We start from the raw sequence: 19,848 nt of genomic DNA, 5'->3' as shown, positions 1-19,848 counted from the left end.
TGTCACTATTTACACTCTGCCCCCATCGTTATTTGAAGTTGTTATAGGAAGGTTTTCCTTTTTTTTTTTTTTTTTTTAAAGATTTTATTTATTTATTCATGAGAGACAGAGAGAGAGAGGCAGAGACACAGGCAGAGGGAGAAGCAGGCTCCATGCAGGGAGCCCGATGTGGGACTCGATCCCGAGACCCCAGGATCATATCCCGGGCTGAAGGCAGGTACTAAACCGCTGGGCCACCCAGAGATCCCCTAGGAAGGTTTTCCAAATGAAGTTTACAGAATTTCCTTGAGGCATAGATTATTCTCCCGGAAAAAAAACAGGGCATGTTTGTAGTCAGAAATGGGCCTCGCTCAGGGGATTGCACAAGCTATTCTTTGAGCGACGTTGTTTGGTTGAGTAACCAAAGCCCGTCATCAGGGCTGCCAATCGGAGGACGGAAGGTGTGCAGGCTGCGCACCAGGGCCTCCACTCCTACTGAACGGATGATTTCATCCTCCACGCCTGTAGAGCCTATGTGGTGCTGTCCCAGGGTGCAGGCGACAGTATCAGGGTTTCAGGAGCAGGCACAGAGTACGCTTCCTGCTTACAAGTCCAGTGGAGAAATTGCAAGTTCAATTTGTTGACTTTCCCTTTCTGGAAAACCAGATGGCAAAGCAAGTTGCTCTGGCTGTACCTCTCCCCGCCACTATTCTAACCCCTTTGCATAGGTTGGGGCCCTTGCAGGTTTTTCCACTTGCTGTTTGGTGAGGTGCAACCTGGTTTACTGAAATTGGGGCCACCAAGCTGCTATTCCCCCTTAACCCTCTGTCAGAGCACTGCTCCCTTTTGTGTGACCTCAGCTTTAACTGCTCTGGTTTGGACCTAGAGGTGACCTTTGTCCTACATGCCTCCAGCCCTCCCCACGTCACAGAACAATCTGTAAGGACAGTGTGCACTGGGTTTCTGCCCTCCCTGCTGGGCTCTAGCAAGAACTGGGCTACCCAGAATGGAAGTGGAACTATTTGAGGGTAGATTTTTTTCTCCAAGCCACAAGAACTATGAAACATTTTATTGAGAGGCATTTTCATTGAGAAAGTTTTACCAAATCTTTCCTTGGGAGGGAGAAGCCAGGTGATCCTTTGATAACAATTGCGTGAATGAACCCCTTGGAGCTTTCGCTGTGGGCTTGCTCCAGAAGCCATATCTCAAACACTCAACAACCTGTGTGCAATTCATTTTCTGCATGTCCTAGGAGGGCCAGAATGACTTTGTCATTATCACTTAGGACAACTTGGACTTTAGATGCCCCATGGCTTAGTTTTCTAAGAATTGTGAAATAAAGCAAAGTCTGGGATTGAAAGGTGGCAAGCAGAGCCCTCCAGGGGTGGCAGGGCCATGCGAGTGGTTTGGTGCGAGATTTTGTTCCACTTCGCCTGGGCCAGTACTGCTCCAGTGCCTTGAAGGTTAAGTGCTCCAGGGATATTTTTAAACCTGGCAGGGGCCAGTTAATCTAAAAATGACGTTTACAGTCACGGCAGTGAGCAGCTAGCCAGCTTAGATTCAGGCCCTCAACAAACAAGGAACCCGGAAAATGCAACCCTGAACGCACAATCGAGAGGACACAGGCAAAGGAAAGGTGGAGGGACAGGTGGTAAGTGAGCTTGGGTCACTGACTATCAAGCTGGCATCCATGTGGCTGGGGTCTGGGGGCGGGGGGTTCTGCATGGGAAGAGCAGCCCCTTTGCAGGCGTATGTATGTGGGCTTTTCAGGTTAACAAGAATTCCTATTAGGTTTGCAGGGAGCTGTTCCGAGGGCTGGAAATACAGCATAGATGAAGGAGAAGGGCCTGTCTTTGCTTCTATAAATGGTTGTGTTGCTGGGAATCTGCAAACTCTTCCATCGATTAAACCCAAAAGTTGGGTGAGGTTTTAGGTTTATTGAAAAGGCAACTGATTTTTTTCCCTTCTGTCTTAAGGAAGACTATTCTGTTTCTTATGGATGTTCAATCTCTCAAACTGTTACTCTTTTTTTTTTTTTTTTTTTTAAGCAGACCCTAGCCTGGGTGGCTCAGTTGGCTAAGCATCCACTATTGATTTTGGCTCAGGTCAGGATCCTCAGGGTGATGAGATGGAGCCCTGAGTCAGGCTCCGTGCTGGGTGTGGAGCTTGTTTGGGATTAACATCAGTGGGCTTCCATATAGGTTGAGTTAAGGGGCCAGGGCTGAGGGCTGATAGAGGAACTCCTGGAAAGCCAGTCTTTTCATTTAACAACTGCAAGATAGAGACATTGTTTTATAAATTGTTTTTTTTTTTCCTTCTAATAGTATCATGGGAGATATCTAGAAGATATGATTTCTTCAGTGACTTCAAGTTTTAAATGGAAAGACTCAGCTGATCTTCAGTCATGTGATTGGAGGTACAAACATCCTCAGTTCATAAATTTATTTGAGCAGCTCTAGGAAAGAGTGTTATGCCTATGCAAAGGAGATTTTTAAAACATTTTTTTAGATTTGACTACAGTTGACATGCAATGTTATATTTGTTTCAGGTGTACACCAGAAGTGGTTCAACTTCTCTGTATGCTATGCAGTACTCACAAATGTGTATATATACACATATACTCACACACCCCATCTTCGTTTTCCATTTATCTATTGATGGACACTTGGACTGCTTCCTTATCTTAGTTGCTGTAAACAATGCTGCAGAGTTGCCTGGGTGGCTCAGTGTTGAGTGTTGAGTGCCTTTGGCTCAGGGCATGATCCTGAGGTCCTGGGATCAAGCCCTGCTTCTGGCTCCCCACAGGGAGCCTGCTTCTCTCTGTTCCTCATGAATAAATAAAATCTTTAAAAAACAAACAAACAGGGACGCCCGGGTGGCTCAGTGGTTGAGCGCCTGCCTTCCGCCCACGATGTGATCCTGGAGTCCCTGGATGAGTCCCACATACGGTTCCCTGCATGAAGCCTGCTTCTCTCTCTGTCTATGTCTCTACCTCTCTCTCTTTCTCTCTCTCTGTGTCACTCATGGCTAAATAAAATCTTAAAAACAAACAAAACAAAAAAACCAATGCTGCAGTAAACATAGGCATGCATGTATCTTTTCAAATTAGTGTTTTCATTTTCTTTGGGTAAATATTTAGTGGTGCAATTACTGGATCATATGGTAATTCCATTTTTAATTTTTTGAGGAAACTCCATCCTGTTTTCCACAGTGGCTGCACCAGTTTGCATTCCCACCGACAGTGCACAAGGGTTCCGTTTTCTCTACATCCTCACCAACATACCTGTTACTTCTTGTCTTTTTGATTTTTAGTCATTCTGACAGGTGTAAGGTGGTATCTCATGGTGGTTTTCTTTCTTTTCTTTACTTGACAGAGATAGCGAGAGATCAAGAGCAGGAGGGAGAAGTAGAAGCAGGCTGCCTGCTGAGCAGGGAGCCTGATGCGGGGCTTGATCCCAGGACCCTGGGATTGTGACCTGAGCTGAAGGCAGATGCTTAATCAACTGAGCCATCCAGGTGCTCCTCATGGTGGTTTTTATTTGTATTTCCCTGATGATCTTTTCACCTGTTGGCCATCTGTGTGTCTTCTTTGGAAAAATGTCTATTCGGGATCTCTGTCCTTTTTTTTTTAAATTTATTTATGATAGTCACATCACACACACACACAGAGAGAGAGAGAGAGGCAGAGACACAGGCAGAGGGAGAAGCAGGCTCCATGAACCGGGAGCCTGACGTGGGATTCGATCCCGGGTCTCCAGGATCACGCCCTGCGCCAAAGGCAGGTGCTAAACCGCTGCGCCACCCAGGGATCCCCTCTGTCCATTTTTTAAGTCAGTTTTTGTTTTTTTGGTGTTGAGTTGTATAAGTTCTTTATCATATTTTGGATATTAACCCCATATCAGATATGTCATTTGAGGATACTTTCTCCCATTCAGTAAGTTGCCTTTTTTTTTTTTTTTACCCTTTGCTGTACAAAAGGTTTTTATTTTGATAGTCCCAATAGTTTAGTTTATGCAAAGAAAGTTTTTTGTTTGCTTGCTTCTGCTCAGGTGCTATGTAAGTTCTATTATCTTTAGATACGAGATGTAAATTAGAGTGTTACAGGAGATACTTGATCTTGCTCTTCAGGGAGCAATAGATATTTTAATCTTTTCAAGTAGAGACTCCCTCAAAGTCTTACCCTGTAGAAACTTTTTTATTCTAAAGCTTCCTCTGAATTTTGACTCCAGGATCTTTTTTTTTTTTTTTAATTTTTTTAAATTTATTTATGATAGTCACACAGAGAGAGGGAGAGGCAGAGACACAGGCAGAGGGAGAAGCAGGCTCCATGCACCGGGAGCCCAATGTGGGATTCGATCCCGGGTCTCCAGGATCACGCCCTGGGCCAAAGGCAGGCGCCAAACCACTGCGCCACCCAGGGATCCCGACTCCAGGATCTTTAAAGAACTATGCATCTGTACCATGGGAAGCCTGCCTGGAAGCATGGTCAGAAATTGTGCATTTTATCTGAAGGCTTCATGCATATTTCACATTCTATTCTAATAGATCTCTTTGTTATAATAACAGTAAACTTACTACCATAAAGTAATAGGATTCTCCAGGAAGATAGAACGTGTTTGTTTAGATTGTGCTGGGCAATTTGGCGTGGGCACAACAGGGAACCTGAGATACTGATTACTAAGTGGTTGGCACGCAGCTGGTGTTGAATTATGCACAAGGACAATCCTAGGACGAGGTGTTATTTATTCCATTCCCCAAACCAGGAAACCAAGGTTTGTAGAATTTGCATGATTGGCTCAGGTCAATCACCAAACAAATGACAGTCTCCACCCAGGTCAGCCCCACATCAAGAAGTCCTGCTTTCTGGACCTCTCTGGGCCACCTAGCACACCTCAGCACCCTTACCTGTGCTGGAACTCTGGAATACAGCCCTCACTCTTCAGGTAGCCTAGGATTTACGCCACCCCTGTTGGACTTTAAAGCACCACCCTTTCAAATCAAATCAAATCAAATCAAATCACATCACATTATGGGCAAGAGTGACAAGAAAGGACAACCCTATGTATATTCTCCTTTCTATTTGGAAGTAAACATCTAAGGCTCCAGGAGTAACTAGAATTATTAGTTGTTGGAAACACCCCTCTTAGCAGATCTTCCTTCCACACTCTGTTATGAGGAAGGCTGTGATCTCTTATTCCCACATTCCCAACATGGTGGGACTTAGGGGCCCTGCAGTTTGAAGGAATAACCTGTGTAAAGTGGAGAAGGGGCTCTGGTTACAGTTTAGGAAACATTGGGCTGCCGATAGGTAGCCCAGACCCTTTCTGGCAGGACTTCGCAGAGCCTTGAATTTACTAACGTGTGGTGGGACTCTCCAAAATGTGACTTTGGGATTTGGCAGCAATGGGGACCATCTTTCAGGGCTGGTGTCTCAGAGGCACCTCCTGAGAAGCAAAGAATAGTCTCATTTTGTCGCTTCAATTTTCCTTCAGAATCCCAGAGGCAAGATCCTTCCATGGATAAGTGTCACAGGCAGGAGTTTCTGTACAGGGCTCTAGGGCACTGTGTGTGTGTGTGTATGTACAGAGCCAGAGCCCAGCCTCCCAGGTTCTGGATGGATTGGAACAGGGAGATCTGCCAGCAGGCCATTGCAGTAATGTTCAGGCTTGGGGTGAGGTGGTGATGGGTGTAGGGGAAGCACAAAGCAGACACATACAGACCCCCCAGCTCTGCCACTTCAGGATGGAACCTTGGGCAGCAGATCCCTCCTCTGCCTCAGCTCTTCATTTGCAAAATGGGAGCACATACTTCCTAGAGTCTTTGTGGACATGTAAGGAATAATAAACATGAAGTGCATGGCATAAGACCTGGTATACAGTAAGTACTTAACAAACATTAGCCTTTATTATCATTTGGCAATTTCTTTGATCTGTTGAAAGATTGCTGTATGCCTTCTGCTGTGTTTATGCTTGATTTACAAAAGTGCCCTATGGCCAGAATAATTTTTTTTTTAACACTTGCTGGTGAAGGGGGTCAGGGAGCCTGTATGAGGACCATTGAGAAATCTGAAAAGACCTGGGTTTTAGGCCCCTCTACCCTCATGGAGTTTACTTTCTAGTGGGGAAGATGGCTGTGCATGTAAAGTGACCTCATACATGACTGCAGTCTGTGATGAGTGCAGGGAGGGAGAGGACAGGGAGCCATGAGGGCATAGAGCAGGGGCCTGGCATTCAGTGCAATATCTCTGACAGCTCTTTATGTCACAGGAAGAGGGAGGGAGCAGGGTAGTGGTGAAGACTCAGCTGCTTGTCCAGGTGGTTGCCCACTGCCTGACCTTGACATTCATATGCCGGAGACTCACTGGGGCAGAAGGACACTCCAGGGAGAAGGGAAGGATGGGCTGGACATTGCCCTGTGGAGCCAGGGGCAGTACAGAGCCAGTCCTTGTCCCGAGGAAGCTTACATTCCACAAGCAGAGATGAGCAAGTGTATTGGTGACAATAATGTCAGGTCAGCATGTGGTGACATGAAGAAAGGGGACATGTCATCAAGAATAAGACCCATGGGTGTCAGGGTGGGTCTGGGATGAGAACACTGGAGCAAAAACAGAAAAAGGAGCAAGAGATAACTATGTCAGGGGGCAGTGAAGGGAAAGAACATTCCAAAATATGGGCCCACATGCACAGAGGGCCTAGAGGAGGATCAGTGGCTGGAGATTGGGCAGGGGCCAGATCCTTAGGGACACGTAGACCACAAAGGAGTGCAATGAGAAGCCACTGAGAACGTGAAACTCCATTCTGCTCACTGCCAGAGTGACTTTGGGCAAGTTTAATTCTTGAACTCTTGAGATTATGCTTCAATTAAAAAAAAAAAAAAAAAAGACTTTTTTATGATACTGATCTCAGTATGCGTAGTACAGAGCCTGGCACACAGGAAGTACTAATAAATCTTAACTGTTGGTACTAATATACAGGTTTTAACCAGTAGACAGGGTGCCTTAACTTTTTGGCATAGAAGACAAGTTAACTTTTTTTTTTTTTAAGATTATTTATTTATATATAGAGAGACAGAAGACATACAAGTGGGAAGGGCAGGGAGAGAGAATTTCCAGCAGATTCCGCGCTGAGTGTAGAGCCTGACCTGGGGCTTGACACTGGGCTTGATCCCACGACCTCAAGATCACAACCTGAGCTGAAACCAAGAGTCTTAACCGGCTGTGCTATCCAGGTGCCCCAACTTTTTTATACATTCAGAGGTCAAGTTAATAGTATGGTGAACCCCATACTATTGTTTCCTTTGCTGTACAAAAGGTTTTTTTTTAATTTTATTTTTATTTTTTTTAATTTTTATTTATTTATGATAGTCACAGAGAGAGAGAGAGAGAGGCAGAGACACAGGCAGAGGGAGAAGCAGGCTCCATGCACCGGGAGCCTGACGTGGGATTCGACCCTGGGTCTGAGGGGATCGCGCCCTGGGCCAAAGGCAGGCGCTAAACCGCTGCGCCACCCAGGGATCCCTACAAAAGGTTTTTATTTTGATAGTCCCAATAGTGAGTATTCATCACTCTCTTCAATAACTATCACCTTTCTGTACTTCTAGTTTTATTTATCCACCATATAGCCTTTTCCCTGTATTTTCTCCATTCTACTGTGAAACATTTCAAATGTATAATGAAGTTGAAAGAATTGCATAGCAAGCACCCATACACCCCTCACATTTCACTTTAATTGCAGAGAAATTGCTCTCCCCTTGAGTACTTCAGCAGCCTGGCATTAACTAGAGTTCTGGGGTCAAGAGTGGGAGTGAATACTTTAGTATTCATCTAGTATTTTATCTAGTATTTTAGTATTTAGTATCGAAAAGAGATAGATTTTTAAAAAACCATTGCCATGATTGTTTCCAACACAATAGTAGTATTTCCTTAACTAAGTACCCAGTTCATGCTCACTGCCCTCTGACCATCTGAGATGTTGAGCACTTGGTCTCTTCCAATCAGGACCCACAAAAAAAGTCCTATTAAGTCTCTCTTCATCTGTGATAGCCAACCCCTGCCTTTATTAAATACCAGTTACTTATTGAAGAAACTCAGTCATTTGTCCCATGGAATTTGCAGCATTTTGGATGTGGCTGATTACACACGTCTCAAGTGTCATTTAACATCTTTCTCTCTCCCTAGAGATTAGTGCTTAGGTCTTAGAGGCTTGACTCAATTGAGGTCCAAGTCCTTCACAAGAATACTTCAAAGGTGCTGCCATCTTGCTGGGTGATGTCTACTGTGTCACATCGAGAGGATCATAACGTCAGGTTATCCCACTTCTGGTGATGTGAACTCATCAGTGAGCGTGAGAACCAATGATCTCCATTGGAAAGTTTCCAGCAGCCTTTCACTATATAGTTTATAAGCCATGGACAATCAGAGCCTACCTAGGTCAATATAATTTCCTTACTGGTTGCAAATGTGGTTTCCTACTTCTCCATCCTCGTTCACTTATTAGCTATCATACTATAACATACAACTCTCTCATTCTATAACAACAACCATCTGGCAACCCTGAAACGTGGGGCATTTTTTCTTTTTCTTTTCTTTTCTTTTTTTTTTTTTTTTGGTAAGTCAGTTTTCAGAGTCATGAGTGGTGCCATTGCAAGCTCCTGAGATATTGGTGAGGTTGTTTTTGTTTTGAGGAACATGATGACCACATGATTTTTGAGACTGCTTGGATGTATTTCAGTCCACTGCAACAATCATATTTTCACGGGCCCAGGCATCGGTTTGGCAGGGCAAGCCCCTTCAGGGTCTTTGCTTTCAGGCAGGACAAAAAATGGCAGCTCAAGGTGTACATTTCTGCCCCAGCCCTGGAATGAGCCATTTTCCCAAGCAGTCCTGGTTCCTTCTAGTGGGAAACGTGCTTAGAAATCGTAACCCTGGGACAAGGAATATTTTACAGGTTCCTCCTGGCTTCTCTGTGCTTCATAGACTGGGGTCAGGGAGCTGGGTCAAGAGGCTTATACAGTGGTTCAAATAAGTGATAACAGTGGCTTGACCTTGATCTTAGATAAAGCTCTTAGCGTAATGCTTGTGTGTTGTGGAAAGTATGACAAATATTAGAAGACTTTTTTTTTTTAAGATTTTATTTATTTATTCATGAGAGACACACAGAGAAGCAGAGACACAGGCAGAGGGAGAAGCAGGCTCCATACAGGGAGCCCAATGTGGGACTTGATCCCAGGACTCCAGGATCACGCCCCAGACTGAAGGCAGGCACCAAACTGCTGAGCCACCCAGGGTTCCCCAGAAGACTTCTTTTTTTAAGATTTTATTTATTTGAACAAGAGAGAGAGCACAAGCAGGGGGAGTGGCAGGGAGAGGGAGAAAGCAGGTTCCCCATTGAGCAGAGAGCCCCATGTGGGGCTCAATCCTTGGACCCTGGGATCGTGATCTGAGCCAAAGGCATAGATGCTTTGGATAGATAGATGCTTCACTGACTGAGCCACCCAGGCATCCCTAGAACACTCTTCATTTGCATTGTTTATATTAATTCATGTAAACTTCACCAAAAACTCTGAGGAAGCCATTCTTGTCATCCCCACTGAATACATGAGAAAACCAAGGTTCAGAGAGGTGAGGAAATTTGCTGAAGGTCACACCGGAAGTAAAGAGCAGAAACAGAACTTGGAGCTAGCCACTCCAGATTCCATACTCCAACCAATATGCTGTGTTGCCCACTGAGGTCTTAATTCCAAACTCGGAAATGACTTAGTTTCTGGCAGAAAACATGACCTGCCAGTGAGGGCTCCAGGGTGGGGCCGTGCTTTGGACCCTCTCCCCACCCTGAGAGGTTTCCGCAACATTGCCCTGTAGCAGGTGCAAATGGCCCTCAAGACTGCTAGTGCTGCCCTCTGTCCACACAACCTACAAGCTCGTCCAGGCACAGGTCCTTTACTAGAGACCTTGTGAGGTTGGCATCCTTCAAAACTGAGAAGTCCAGAGGTCCGGAGACTCAAGTATGGAACTGACACTGCGGAGTGTCCTGGCTGCTGGTGTTGTCAAGGCTTGAATCCCTAGACCCTCCGATTCTCTGTCTAGAGCCATTTTTGCTTTTCGTTCTGGAAGGGAGAGGACAGAGGAGAGGTTGCTCCTTTTTAGAGTGGCAGATCACCCATGGGACTCTGCTGATTCCTCCCAGCATTGGCCATCAGATTGCCAAAGCTGGCAGGAAGTGCTCGGATGGCCTGGAAGAAGAGCACAGGTCCCCAGAAGGTCAAGTTGACTCAGGTTGGGAGGAGTTAGTTACATCACCACTTTTCAGGCTGGTTGGGGCAGTGGCTCTGCCTCAGGACTAGGCTGGAGGGAGGCCCTCGGCCAGCGGAGCCAGGGGCAGTTGGTGGAAGGAGGAGCCACCATGTCTCAGCTCAACATGAAGGAGAAGGCTTGTGCAAAGCCCCTTGGTCTCCAAGGCAGTGGCTGCCCTGTACTACCCTGAGCAGCAGAATTAATGAGAAGAACTACAGTAATCAACAGCAGCTCCTGAGGGCATGTTTCATTTATGCCAAGCTAAGCAATCTACCCACATGAGTGCATTGTCCTGCCCCCTCGGGGTGCCAAGGTCTATACTGTTACTATCCCCATTTTACAGATGGAATGACTGAGCTTGGGTTAACTGCTCTGCCTGTAGTCACATGGTTTGTTGGGGGTTGGGCTGATTTTCCAGGCTGTCCAACTGCAGCATCTGTTCACTCTTTTTTTTTTTTTTTAATTTTATTTATTTATTTATGATAGTCACACACAGAGAGAGAGAGGGGCAGAGACACAGGCAGAGAGAGAAGCAGACTCCACGCACCGGGAGCCCGACGTGGGATTCGATCCTGGGTCTCCAGGATCGCGCCCTGGGCCAAAGGCAGGCGCCAAACCGCTGCGCCACCCAGGGATCCCGCATCTGTTCACTCTTGCCCTGTAGCTCTCCCATTGCTCCAAGGAGATGTGAGTCCCTTATGCCTTTTGCGAAACTGCAGTCGTATGTCCCTGTCTGCTGCTCCACCTCCTCTACCCCTTTCTCAGTGCCGGTGGGTAGGGTGGGGTGGGGGTTGTGTGGTTCCCGAAAGTGCCAAAATTCCTGGCTCCTGCTTCTAGCCTTTTGTGCCTCTTGCACCATATGCCACTAGCACTCTTCCTTGCCCTTGCCTGGCTAAGTCACACTCCTTTCTGGTGAAGCAGAAACATCCTACATTGAGAAAGCCATCCCTGACCTGGCAGAAGGAGGTAGGTCCCCTGTGGCATGTTTTTCTGGTGTCACAGCAAGGGCTTCTTTGTGGTAACTCCTAGCTGTGCCGTGAGATTGTAAATCCTGCACAGGTGGGGCCGTCCTTGCGCTGTTTGCTCCATGCCCCCTGCAGCCGGCACCATGCCTGGCAGGTGCTCAGGAAATAATCAGCTGATGAATGAGTGAATGGGAGAGGAAAGCAAATTCCTGGTCCAGAAGGAATAGAGAACGGATAGAGTTCCATCTGCAAAGGTGGCCGGGTCCCAGGTCCTAGGTCATGTCCGACCATCAACTTAGGCATAAGGATGGCTCAGGTGAGGCTCTGGTGGGACAAGTGAGCCCGCTGAGCCTTTGAGACAGCTGAACAAGTTTTCCCTTGGAGGTAGGGAGCTGTCTCTGACATTTCTCCAAGGCAGGGGCCTGGATGGAACATTGGGGCCAGTTTTGCCTGGGCCAGCAGATCAACCCCATCAAAAGATGGGTTTGGCTCACTAGGTGTTAATTGAGCACCTGCAGTCAGTGGGCCAGGGAAAACCAAAATTCACAGACTTTTCATAAATGTGTTCTTCCTGTGGCCAGGAATGTGTCTCCAAATCAGTGGCCTCAGGTACTGCACACCTGCTCAGACAGTTTGGGATTCGGTCCCAAAGCAGAGACATGTGGATAATCTATGCTTACTGGGGGGCAGACCGGGTGGCTCAGCGGTTTAGCACCACCTCCGGCCCAGGATGTAATCCTGGAGACCGGGATCGAGTCCCATGTCGGGCTGCCTACATGGAGCCTGCTTCTCCCTCTGCCTGTGTCTCTGCCTCTCTGTCTCTCTGTCTCTGTTTCATGAATGAATGAATGAATGAATGAATGAATAAATAAATAAATAAATAAATAAATAAATAAATAAATAAATAAATCAAATCTTTGTTTTAAAAAATCTATGCTTACTAGGTATTCTCCAGAGATGTAGATGTTCTGATGAGTGTTTAGTATGGAGTCATGTCCAGACTTTGGACTCATTCAATCAGTTGAATCACTAGCCTGCTAACTAACCTCCACCTATTACAAATACAGGCTTTGGAGTCTGGCAGAGCAGGGTTGAATTCCATGTGCTTCCAAGCTGTGTGACTTTGGTCGAATCACTCCCTTTTCTGGGCATTGGGTTTTCATGTCCAATCTGTGAAATGGGATGAGAATACTCCTTCCCTGGGGTGCTGGGTGGCTTAGTCACTTAAGCATCTGACTCCTGGTTTTGGCTCAGGTCATGATCTTGAGTGATGGTCTCAGGTTTGTGAGATTGAGCCCTGCGTGGAGCCCCGATGTTGGGGCATCTGCTCTTTTCTCCGTCCCTCTGCTCCTCTCCCTCCTCTCTCTTTATAAATCTTAAAAAAAAAAAAAAAAAAAAAAAAAAAAGATACTACTTCCCCTGCAGAACTTCTGGGAGGAGTAAAGGAGAACCTGAATACCTGAATATAAGACAGTCACTATGTTGGAAGATGCCATGTTACTTACCAACATGAGGTGCATTAGCCATTATGGTTAGGGAGTTAGGGACAGCAGGGTCTGTTCGAGGGGAGGGTTGCAATTCTCTTGCTCTCCCTGGGCATTTTTCCTTCTGGGGTGAGGAAGTATGACCTCTCATGAGCCCAGTGTCCTCAGCCCAGTCATAGGGGAAGGCGAGACTCTCGGATTATTTCTTCCTCCATTGTCACCTGCATTGTCACAGATCTTCAGGTGCAAAAAATTAAAGAAAATAAATGAGTATCCTTTACAGTAGAACACTAATTGCTGTTCCTGGTTAAGTAACTTTTTTTTTTTAATTTTTATTTATTTATGATAGTTACAGAGAGAGAGAGAGGCAGAGACACAGGCAGAGGGAGAAGCAGGCTCCATGCACCGGGAGCCCGATGTGGGATTCGATCCCGGGTCTCCAGGATCGCGCCCTGGGCCAAAGGCAGGCGCCAAACCGCTGCGCCACCCAGGGATCCCCTGGTTAAGTAACTTTGATAGCGCTCCCATCTTTAGCCAGTGGAGTTAGTTTACCATGTAGCATGGTGCCAAGAGCAACTGCTCGAGACATCCTGTCCCCCTCAGTAGCCTGGTGAACTCCTGTTCATCCCTCAGAGACCCAGAGCCATTATCTCTTTTAGCTCCCCATCATTACTACCCCTAGAAGGATTTGGCTTTTCCTGATTGTGGGATTCTAGTGGATAGGTCTCGATTTGAAAGTCTTGATCTTTATTTGAGCAGGACTCTCCTGTCTCCCCCAAAGCCTAGAGAAGTGGTTCTGATATTTCTTTCTTGGTTGCATTTAAGTCTCTTAGCAGTGGACACGGGTTTATGAATCAGCTCACAGCTCTTAAGAAACCAACCAGTTGGGGGATGCCTGGGTGGCTCAGTGGTTGAGCATCTGCCTTGGGCTCAGGTTGTGATCCTGGGGTCCTGGAATCGAGTCCCACATCAGGCTCCCCATAGGGCGTCTGCTTCTTTCTCTGCCTATGTCTCTGCCTGCCTCTCTGTGTCTCTCACGAATGAATAAATAAAATCTTAAAAACAACAACAACAAAAAACAAGTAGTACTGGGCAGTCACTTCCCACATGTCCTGACTCGGGACCTTTTTCAGGACTTATGGAGGGAAATCCGGCCCCAAGAGTGAGAGCATATGAGGATTAAGAGTGTGGGCTTCCAAAAAATAAATAAATAAATAATAAAATAAAAATTAAAAAAAAAAAAAAAAGTGTGGTCTTCCAAGTGAGGCCACCTGGGTCATAGACGTGTGAGCTTGGGGAGTGACTGAGCCTGTTTCCTTACCTACAGAGAGGAGTAAGATGTGGCCACCATGCAGAGGGCTGCAAGGAGAAGTCGATGGGATGACACCTATAAAGCTCGTAGCACAAGGGCTGTGATAGCTTGGGTGCTCAGCAGACGCTGGTGACAGAAAAACACTCCCAGTGATTTATTAGGTATCACTTCTGATCCCCGACAGCATTCTCCAGCATCCTCTTCTCCCTTTCCTTAACCCTTATGTTGGCTTTAAGAAAAAAAAATCTCTTCCTGAATAACATAAAATGTGACCCCCTCTCAAAAAACAGCAGCAGCAGTAACTAAACCATACAGAGTCCTTGGGAATATTCCCATGGGATCAGGGAACCGATGAGAAGTTAGCCCAGTTAGCCTAAGCTGCTGAGGCCCCAGAGATCTCCGCCCTTCGAGAAGCACCTGCTCTGCAGTGCCGGCCCTAAGCAGCTTGAGGCTGGGGGGCTGAGGAGCTGATGAGTCCTGGGGCTGTCCCATGTGCCGGGGTGGGGGTGGGGCGGGTACCTGCTTGTCCCATTTGGGCTGGCCGATCCTTGGGGAGTGGCCCCAATGCCTGACTGGTGGCACACTGGCGCCTATTACCCAGATGTGAGCCCGTTGTGTCCATTTGTAGAGGAGAAAGCTCAGTGTCGGTCATCTGCCTTGTTCTTTGTGTTTCACTGCCCCAAGACAGGGAAGGTTGTGTTCAGTGACTATGTAGACCTAGTAATCTAAGATGGGTGGGACTTTGTCCTTTCCCTTCTTTTCTAGATAGAGAAACTCAGGCTCACAGAGAGAACTTGATTTGTCTGAGATGACACTGGGTGGTGGGGTGTCGCTGTGGCGACCCAGCCTACCCTGGGTCCTCAGCGAGGCTGCTCACAGTGCTTTCTAGGATGAACCATACTGGACATTGTACTTAGTCTGTGTCCTGCGTGGGTGATCACCTTGGACTCCTGACAGCTCTGTCTCAATAAATACATCCTTACCCTATGTTGCAAATGAGTGACCTGAGGCTCAGGGAGGGTATTGTATTGCCCAAGGCTCTGCTTCTAGGTGGCAGAGCTGAGATGTGGACCCAGGTCACCTTCCAGGGCACCAGACGAGGTGCTCAAGGATGGATTTTTGCTGTGAAAGGTGCCCTGGTATAGAAAGAGCACTGACCTGGAGATGGGCCCTTAGTGCTGGTCATGGCTACGTCGCTAATTTCACGTGGGACCTCTGGCCTCTGCTCATTTAAAAATAAGGACACTGGATTCTCTGATCCCCATGTGTCCCTTCCTAGGCTGTAGGCTGGAACAGATGGATTTTTGGGAAACAGGGTGACCTGTGACACCCCCCTGTTCCTGCAGGCCGGAGTGCGGGTTAAGGTATTCCCCACTCAACTTTGAAGGCTTGAGCAGCTTCACGTGGCTGCCTCCTGTCACCTTAATTATCTCTGAATTAACAAAAGGACCTTGTGCCATCCATCTGCCAGCTAGAGAGTTCCTGGCTACCCACCCTTCATCCTGATGCTCTGCTTCTCTTTCCATCAGGCCTAAGTTGGCCAAACGCAGGCAAAGTGTCTGATGGATGAACACAGAGGAACAGAAGGCACTTGTTGATTAGGGGAGCATTTAAAACATATTCCAGACAGGTTTGGGTGAGAGGTTGATTGTGTAAGCAGTAAAGTAGGCCTAAGTACAGGATTGGCAAGCTAGGGGAGGTGGTCAGGCTGGCCAGCCCTAGAGGAGGAGAGCCTTTCTCAGGTAGCTTGAGGTCAGGGAGGCTGAGCACGGATCTTTACAAGTGACTTATATTTGTGGGTGATGAACAAGAGCATGGCTCACTTGGGTGAAAAGTCACCCGTGCTGGAACACTGGCCAGCCAGACTCCTCCCCCATGGCCTGATGCATGATACCAGTCTCCTGCTGAAAAGTGACACCCTGTGAGCTGGGTTCCCCTAGTCACCCTGTGGGGCCTTGTCAGACCCACATGACAAAGGAGCTGGTGGCAGTGGCCACAGTCATGGTAAGTGGCAGCATATACTCAGGAGTGCATCTTGGTGGGAGGAAAAATCCTAGTGCGGAACAGGATTGCTGCTTTAATACTGACACTCTGACCCCTCCCTCAGTCCCTCAGAGACCTTGCCAGGTATGGGTGTGTGTTGCAAGGGTGGGGAACAGCTGGAAAGAAATCATGATCACCGCCCCCACACACCTCCTCTAGTCTTCATTTGGTCACTGTGCCGCACTTAGTACCGAGTGGTTTCCTGCATTCATTGTGACCGGACTCATGATTGCTCTGGCACCTGGCGCCTACTGCTTGGGTTTGTTTGACAAGAAATAAAAATAGCTCCAGCCGAGCTCGGTTTTCAGGTCGGCTGGATTATTTCAGCGAAGGGCAACAGCTCGGCATGGCATGGTCCACAGAACTTCACTGGAGGACTCCTCTGGCCTTTACTGTTTGTGAGATCAAACCACCTGCACAGTGCTCCTCCTGGACCACTGTGCATGTCTGGCATTGTTAGTCTATGTGTCGCTCAGCTGCTCCATCTTCCAGGGACACAGCCAGGTGTCTGATTTTACAATTGTATACATGTGCTCATTGTAACACTGTCCCTTTTATGAAATGTATTTGTATCCACTTCTGGTGGTGGGGTAGTGCAAAAGGCATAGGTGTCAGGAGTGGATTTGAGCAAAGTCAAGGTACTGAGCTTCTCTGAGCCACAGTTTACTGAACTGTGAAATGGAAGCAAAGTACAACAGCCATACTAATACCCATCACAGTCACTCTGAGGACTGGAGGCTGACAGACACTCTACACTCATGATGTGTACATATGTTTCGATGCTTTCTGTTTATGTTATGCCAAGAGCAGATAAATGCAAGTAAATGGGGCATGAGTTAGTATCCCTATTTTGCAGATGGGGAAACTGAGGCCCAGAGTTTGTTTGGAAAGCTTTCTCACACAGTTCCCCCTTTTATGTCCTTGTACTTACTGAGGGAAAGTTTTTGTGTGGTGGCCTTTATTTATTTATTTTTTAAAGATTTTATTTATTTATTCATAGAGACACACAGAGAGAGAGAGAGAGAGAGAGGCAGAGACACAGGCAGAGGGAGAAGCAGGCTCCATGCAGTGAGCCCGATGTGGGACTTGATCCCGGGTCTCCAGGATCGCACCCCGGGCTGCAGGCAGCGCTAAACCGCTGCGCCACTGGGGCTGCCCCTGTGGTGGCCTTTAGATCCCACATCATTACTCTGCAAAAAAGAAAGGGTCCATAGGTTTTCTGTGCAGGTAACCTCTGTAAGATAGATATGGGGTGTTAGATTCATGGCTCCTTTCAGAATAACAGCAGATCTTAAAGGATTTGCTGGGTGAGGTGGGAGGGGCTGAACTGGAGAGAATTGCTGGTTATTCTGTTCATTAGAGATTCCAATTCAGAGCTTGGCAGCTCCATGCGCCTACCTACCATGAGTGTACCTCCCCACCTTGCCCATCTGCCCTCCCCTCACCTCTCTCTGTGTGCCACATGGCTGGCCTTCTATCTGCAGTCTCACTAGCCACTCCTCCAGCCAGCCAGGATTTCCTGAGCAAGTTTTCCCATAGAGCTTACGTGATGCAAAACTTGCCTAGTTTGGTTGGTTCTCCAGTGGGGATCAATGTAAAGAAACTTTCTCAGTGTTCTCAAACTCCAATCCACTACAGCATGGTTTTTGCCTTGATGTGGCTCTTCTGTTTTCTGGGCAGTGACTGAAGTGTCTTTCTCTTTGGGGTAAGGAGATGCTGGCAGTTTAGGTTTATCCACCTAAACTATTTCTTAGATCCCATGATTTCAAATGTGCACATTTAAAATGTACCTATGGGCAGCCTGGGTGGCTCAGCGGTTTGGTGCCTGCCTTTGGCCCAGGGTGTGATCCTGGAAACCCAGGATCAAGTCCCACATCGGGCTCCCTACGTGGAGCCTGCTTCTCCCTCTGCCTGTGTCTGTGCCTCTCTCTCTCTCTCTCTTTAAAGATTTTAAAGAAAATCTTTAAAAAAATAAAAATAAAATGTACCTAAAGTTGGTCACATTGGTATAAAGTGTCCTGCTTGGGCCGCCTGGGTGGCTCAGTTGGTTAAGCAAGCGTCTGCCTTCGGCTCAGATCATGATCCCAGGGTCCTGGGATGGAGCCCTGAGTTGGGCTCCCTGCTCAGCGGGGAGCCTTCTTCTCCCCCTCTCTGCTGCTCCCCCCCCCTTGTACTCTCTTGCTCTTTCTCAAATAAATAAATAAATAAATAAATAAATAAATAAATATTATATATATTATATATATGTGTGTGTGTATATATATATGCATACATTTTTTTAAAGATTTTATTTATTTATTCATTAGCGACACACACAGAGAGAGAGAGGCAGAGACACAGGCAGAGGGAGAAGCAGGCTCCACACAGGGAGCCCGATGGGACCCGATCCCTGGTCCCCAGGATCACACCCTGGGCCAAAGGCAGGCGCTAAATTGCTGAGCCACCCAGGGATTCCCTATATTTTTAAATAAAGTGTCCTGCCTGATACTCTATACATCAGAGCTGCTCTAGAGATACTGCTTGTTCCCCTGGCATTCCTGATACAGTTTTGAAAATTCAAAATTCAAAATAAAAATTCCAGGTAGTCGTGAGCCATCAGTTGGTGCTCAGTGTATATGCATGGATTTATCATTTATTCAGTACACCCTTTGGGGGTACTTACCCTGTACCCCCACACCAAGTGGGCACAAGTTTCCTGAAATGAATGGCAATTGGTGCATGTCTCTAAGGGTCTCTGAATCAGCCCAGGGAGACCAGTGAACATTGCTTCTCTGCTGTGTTGTCTTTGTTGCCATGATGGAGGTCTGTGGACTCCTACTTTGTCATGCCCTCCTGCCTAGGAAGGATGTAGCACTTTAGCCTGTTTGGCTGCCAAGGAAGCTAGAAGCATTTGCAACAGTTTTGGTGATGCCATCTGCCAATGATGAATATCCAAATCTGTCCTTAGAGGGCATGTGTGAGTCAACACTTTCAGGACTCTGATGTCTCTCTCTTTTTTTTTTTTAGATTTTATTTATTCATGAGGGTCACAGAAAGAGGGAGAGATATAGGCAGAGGGAGAAGCAGGCTCTCTGTGGGGAGCCTGATGTAGGACTGGATCCCAGGACCCCAGGATCATGTCCTGAGCTGAAGACGGACACTCAACCACTGAGCCACCCAGGCGTCCCAGGACTCTGACCTCTCTTGCTGACTCTTTTACAACTTTTTGTGAACCTGCTATATGTAAGAGATGAGTCCCCAGAAGGACCTCACCGATCCTAGACCTAGGAGGTCCTAGACCTAGGGGGGTCCAGACCTAGGAGGATCTCACCATTTAGAAATGGGAGGAAGAGGGAGGGAAGAGACCTGGGAGTGTAGATCAGTTGTCGCCCGAGGGCATTTTGTCCCCAGAGGTGGCTGGCAAGGTCTGGAGACATTTTTGGTTGTCACAACTAAGGTAAGGAGTGCTCCTGGCATCTGATGGGTGGAGGGAGACAAGGGATGCCACTGAACACCCTGCAATGCACAGGATGCCCCCCACCCCAACACGTATACACCGAGAATGCAACAGCCCCCGAAACCCATAGTGCTATGGTTGGGGAACCTTGGAGAGAGAGCAAGGTGAGGGCATCAGAAAGTTGGGTGTTGCTGTGAATGGTCATCTACCTGTATTTGTTTCAGCCCTTGCTTTCAATTTTTTGGGGGGCTACATCTAGGAATGGAGTTACTGGATTATAGAGCCAGTTGTTTATCCAATTTTTGAGAAACCACCAGACCTGGCATCTGCTTTATTTT

The 19,848-nt window shown here is 47.1% G+C and overlaps 1 protein-coding gene across 3 annotated transcripts in view; it reads left to right on the top strand.

Annotated features, from left to right (window-relative positions):
• Positions 1-1,405: 1,405 nt before the first annotated feature.
• Positions 1,406-19,848, top strand: part of ACACB (acetyl-CoA carboxylase beta) — a 130,318-nt gene continuing 111,875 nt past the window's right edge. The window contains exons 1-2 of one of the 3 annotated variants that reach the window (XM_077876025.1): positions 1,406-1,630; positions 2,304-2,395. The gene's annotated coding sequence lies outside the window, so the exon portion shown is untranslated. Of the gene's footprint in view, positions 1,631-2,303; positions 2,396-19,118; positions 19,297-19,357; positions 19,511-19,848 lie in introns of those variants that run through there. The other 2 variants (XM_077876026.1, XM_077876027.1) reach the window with 2 other exon arrangements.

The sequence above is a fragment of the Canis aureus genome, chromosome 27 (assembly GCF_053574225.1).
Source record: "Canis aureus isolate CA01 chromosome 27, VMU_Caureus_v.1.0, whole genome shotgun sequence".
Classification (NCBI taxonomy): domain Eukaryota; kingdom Metazoa; phylum Chordata; class Mammalia; order Carnivora; family Canidae; genus Canis; species Canis aureus.
The sequence above is the reverse complement of the archived record's forward strand: the minus strand, read 5'-3'. Positions and strand labels throughout refer to the sequence as shown.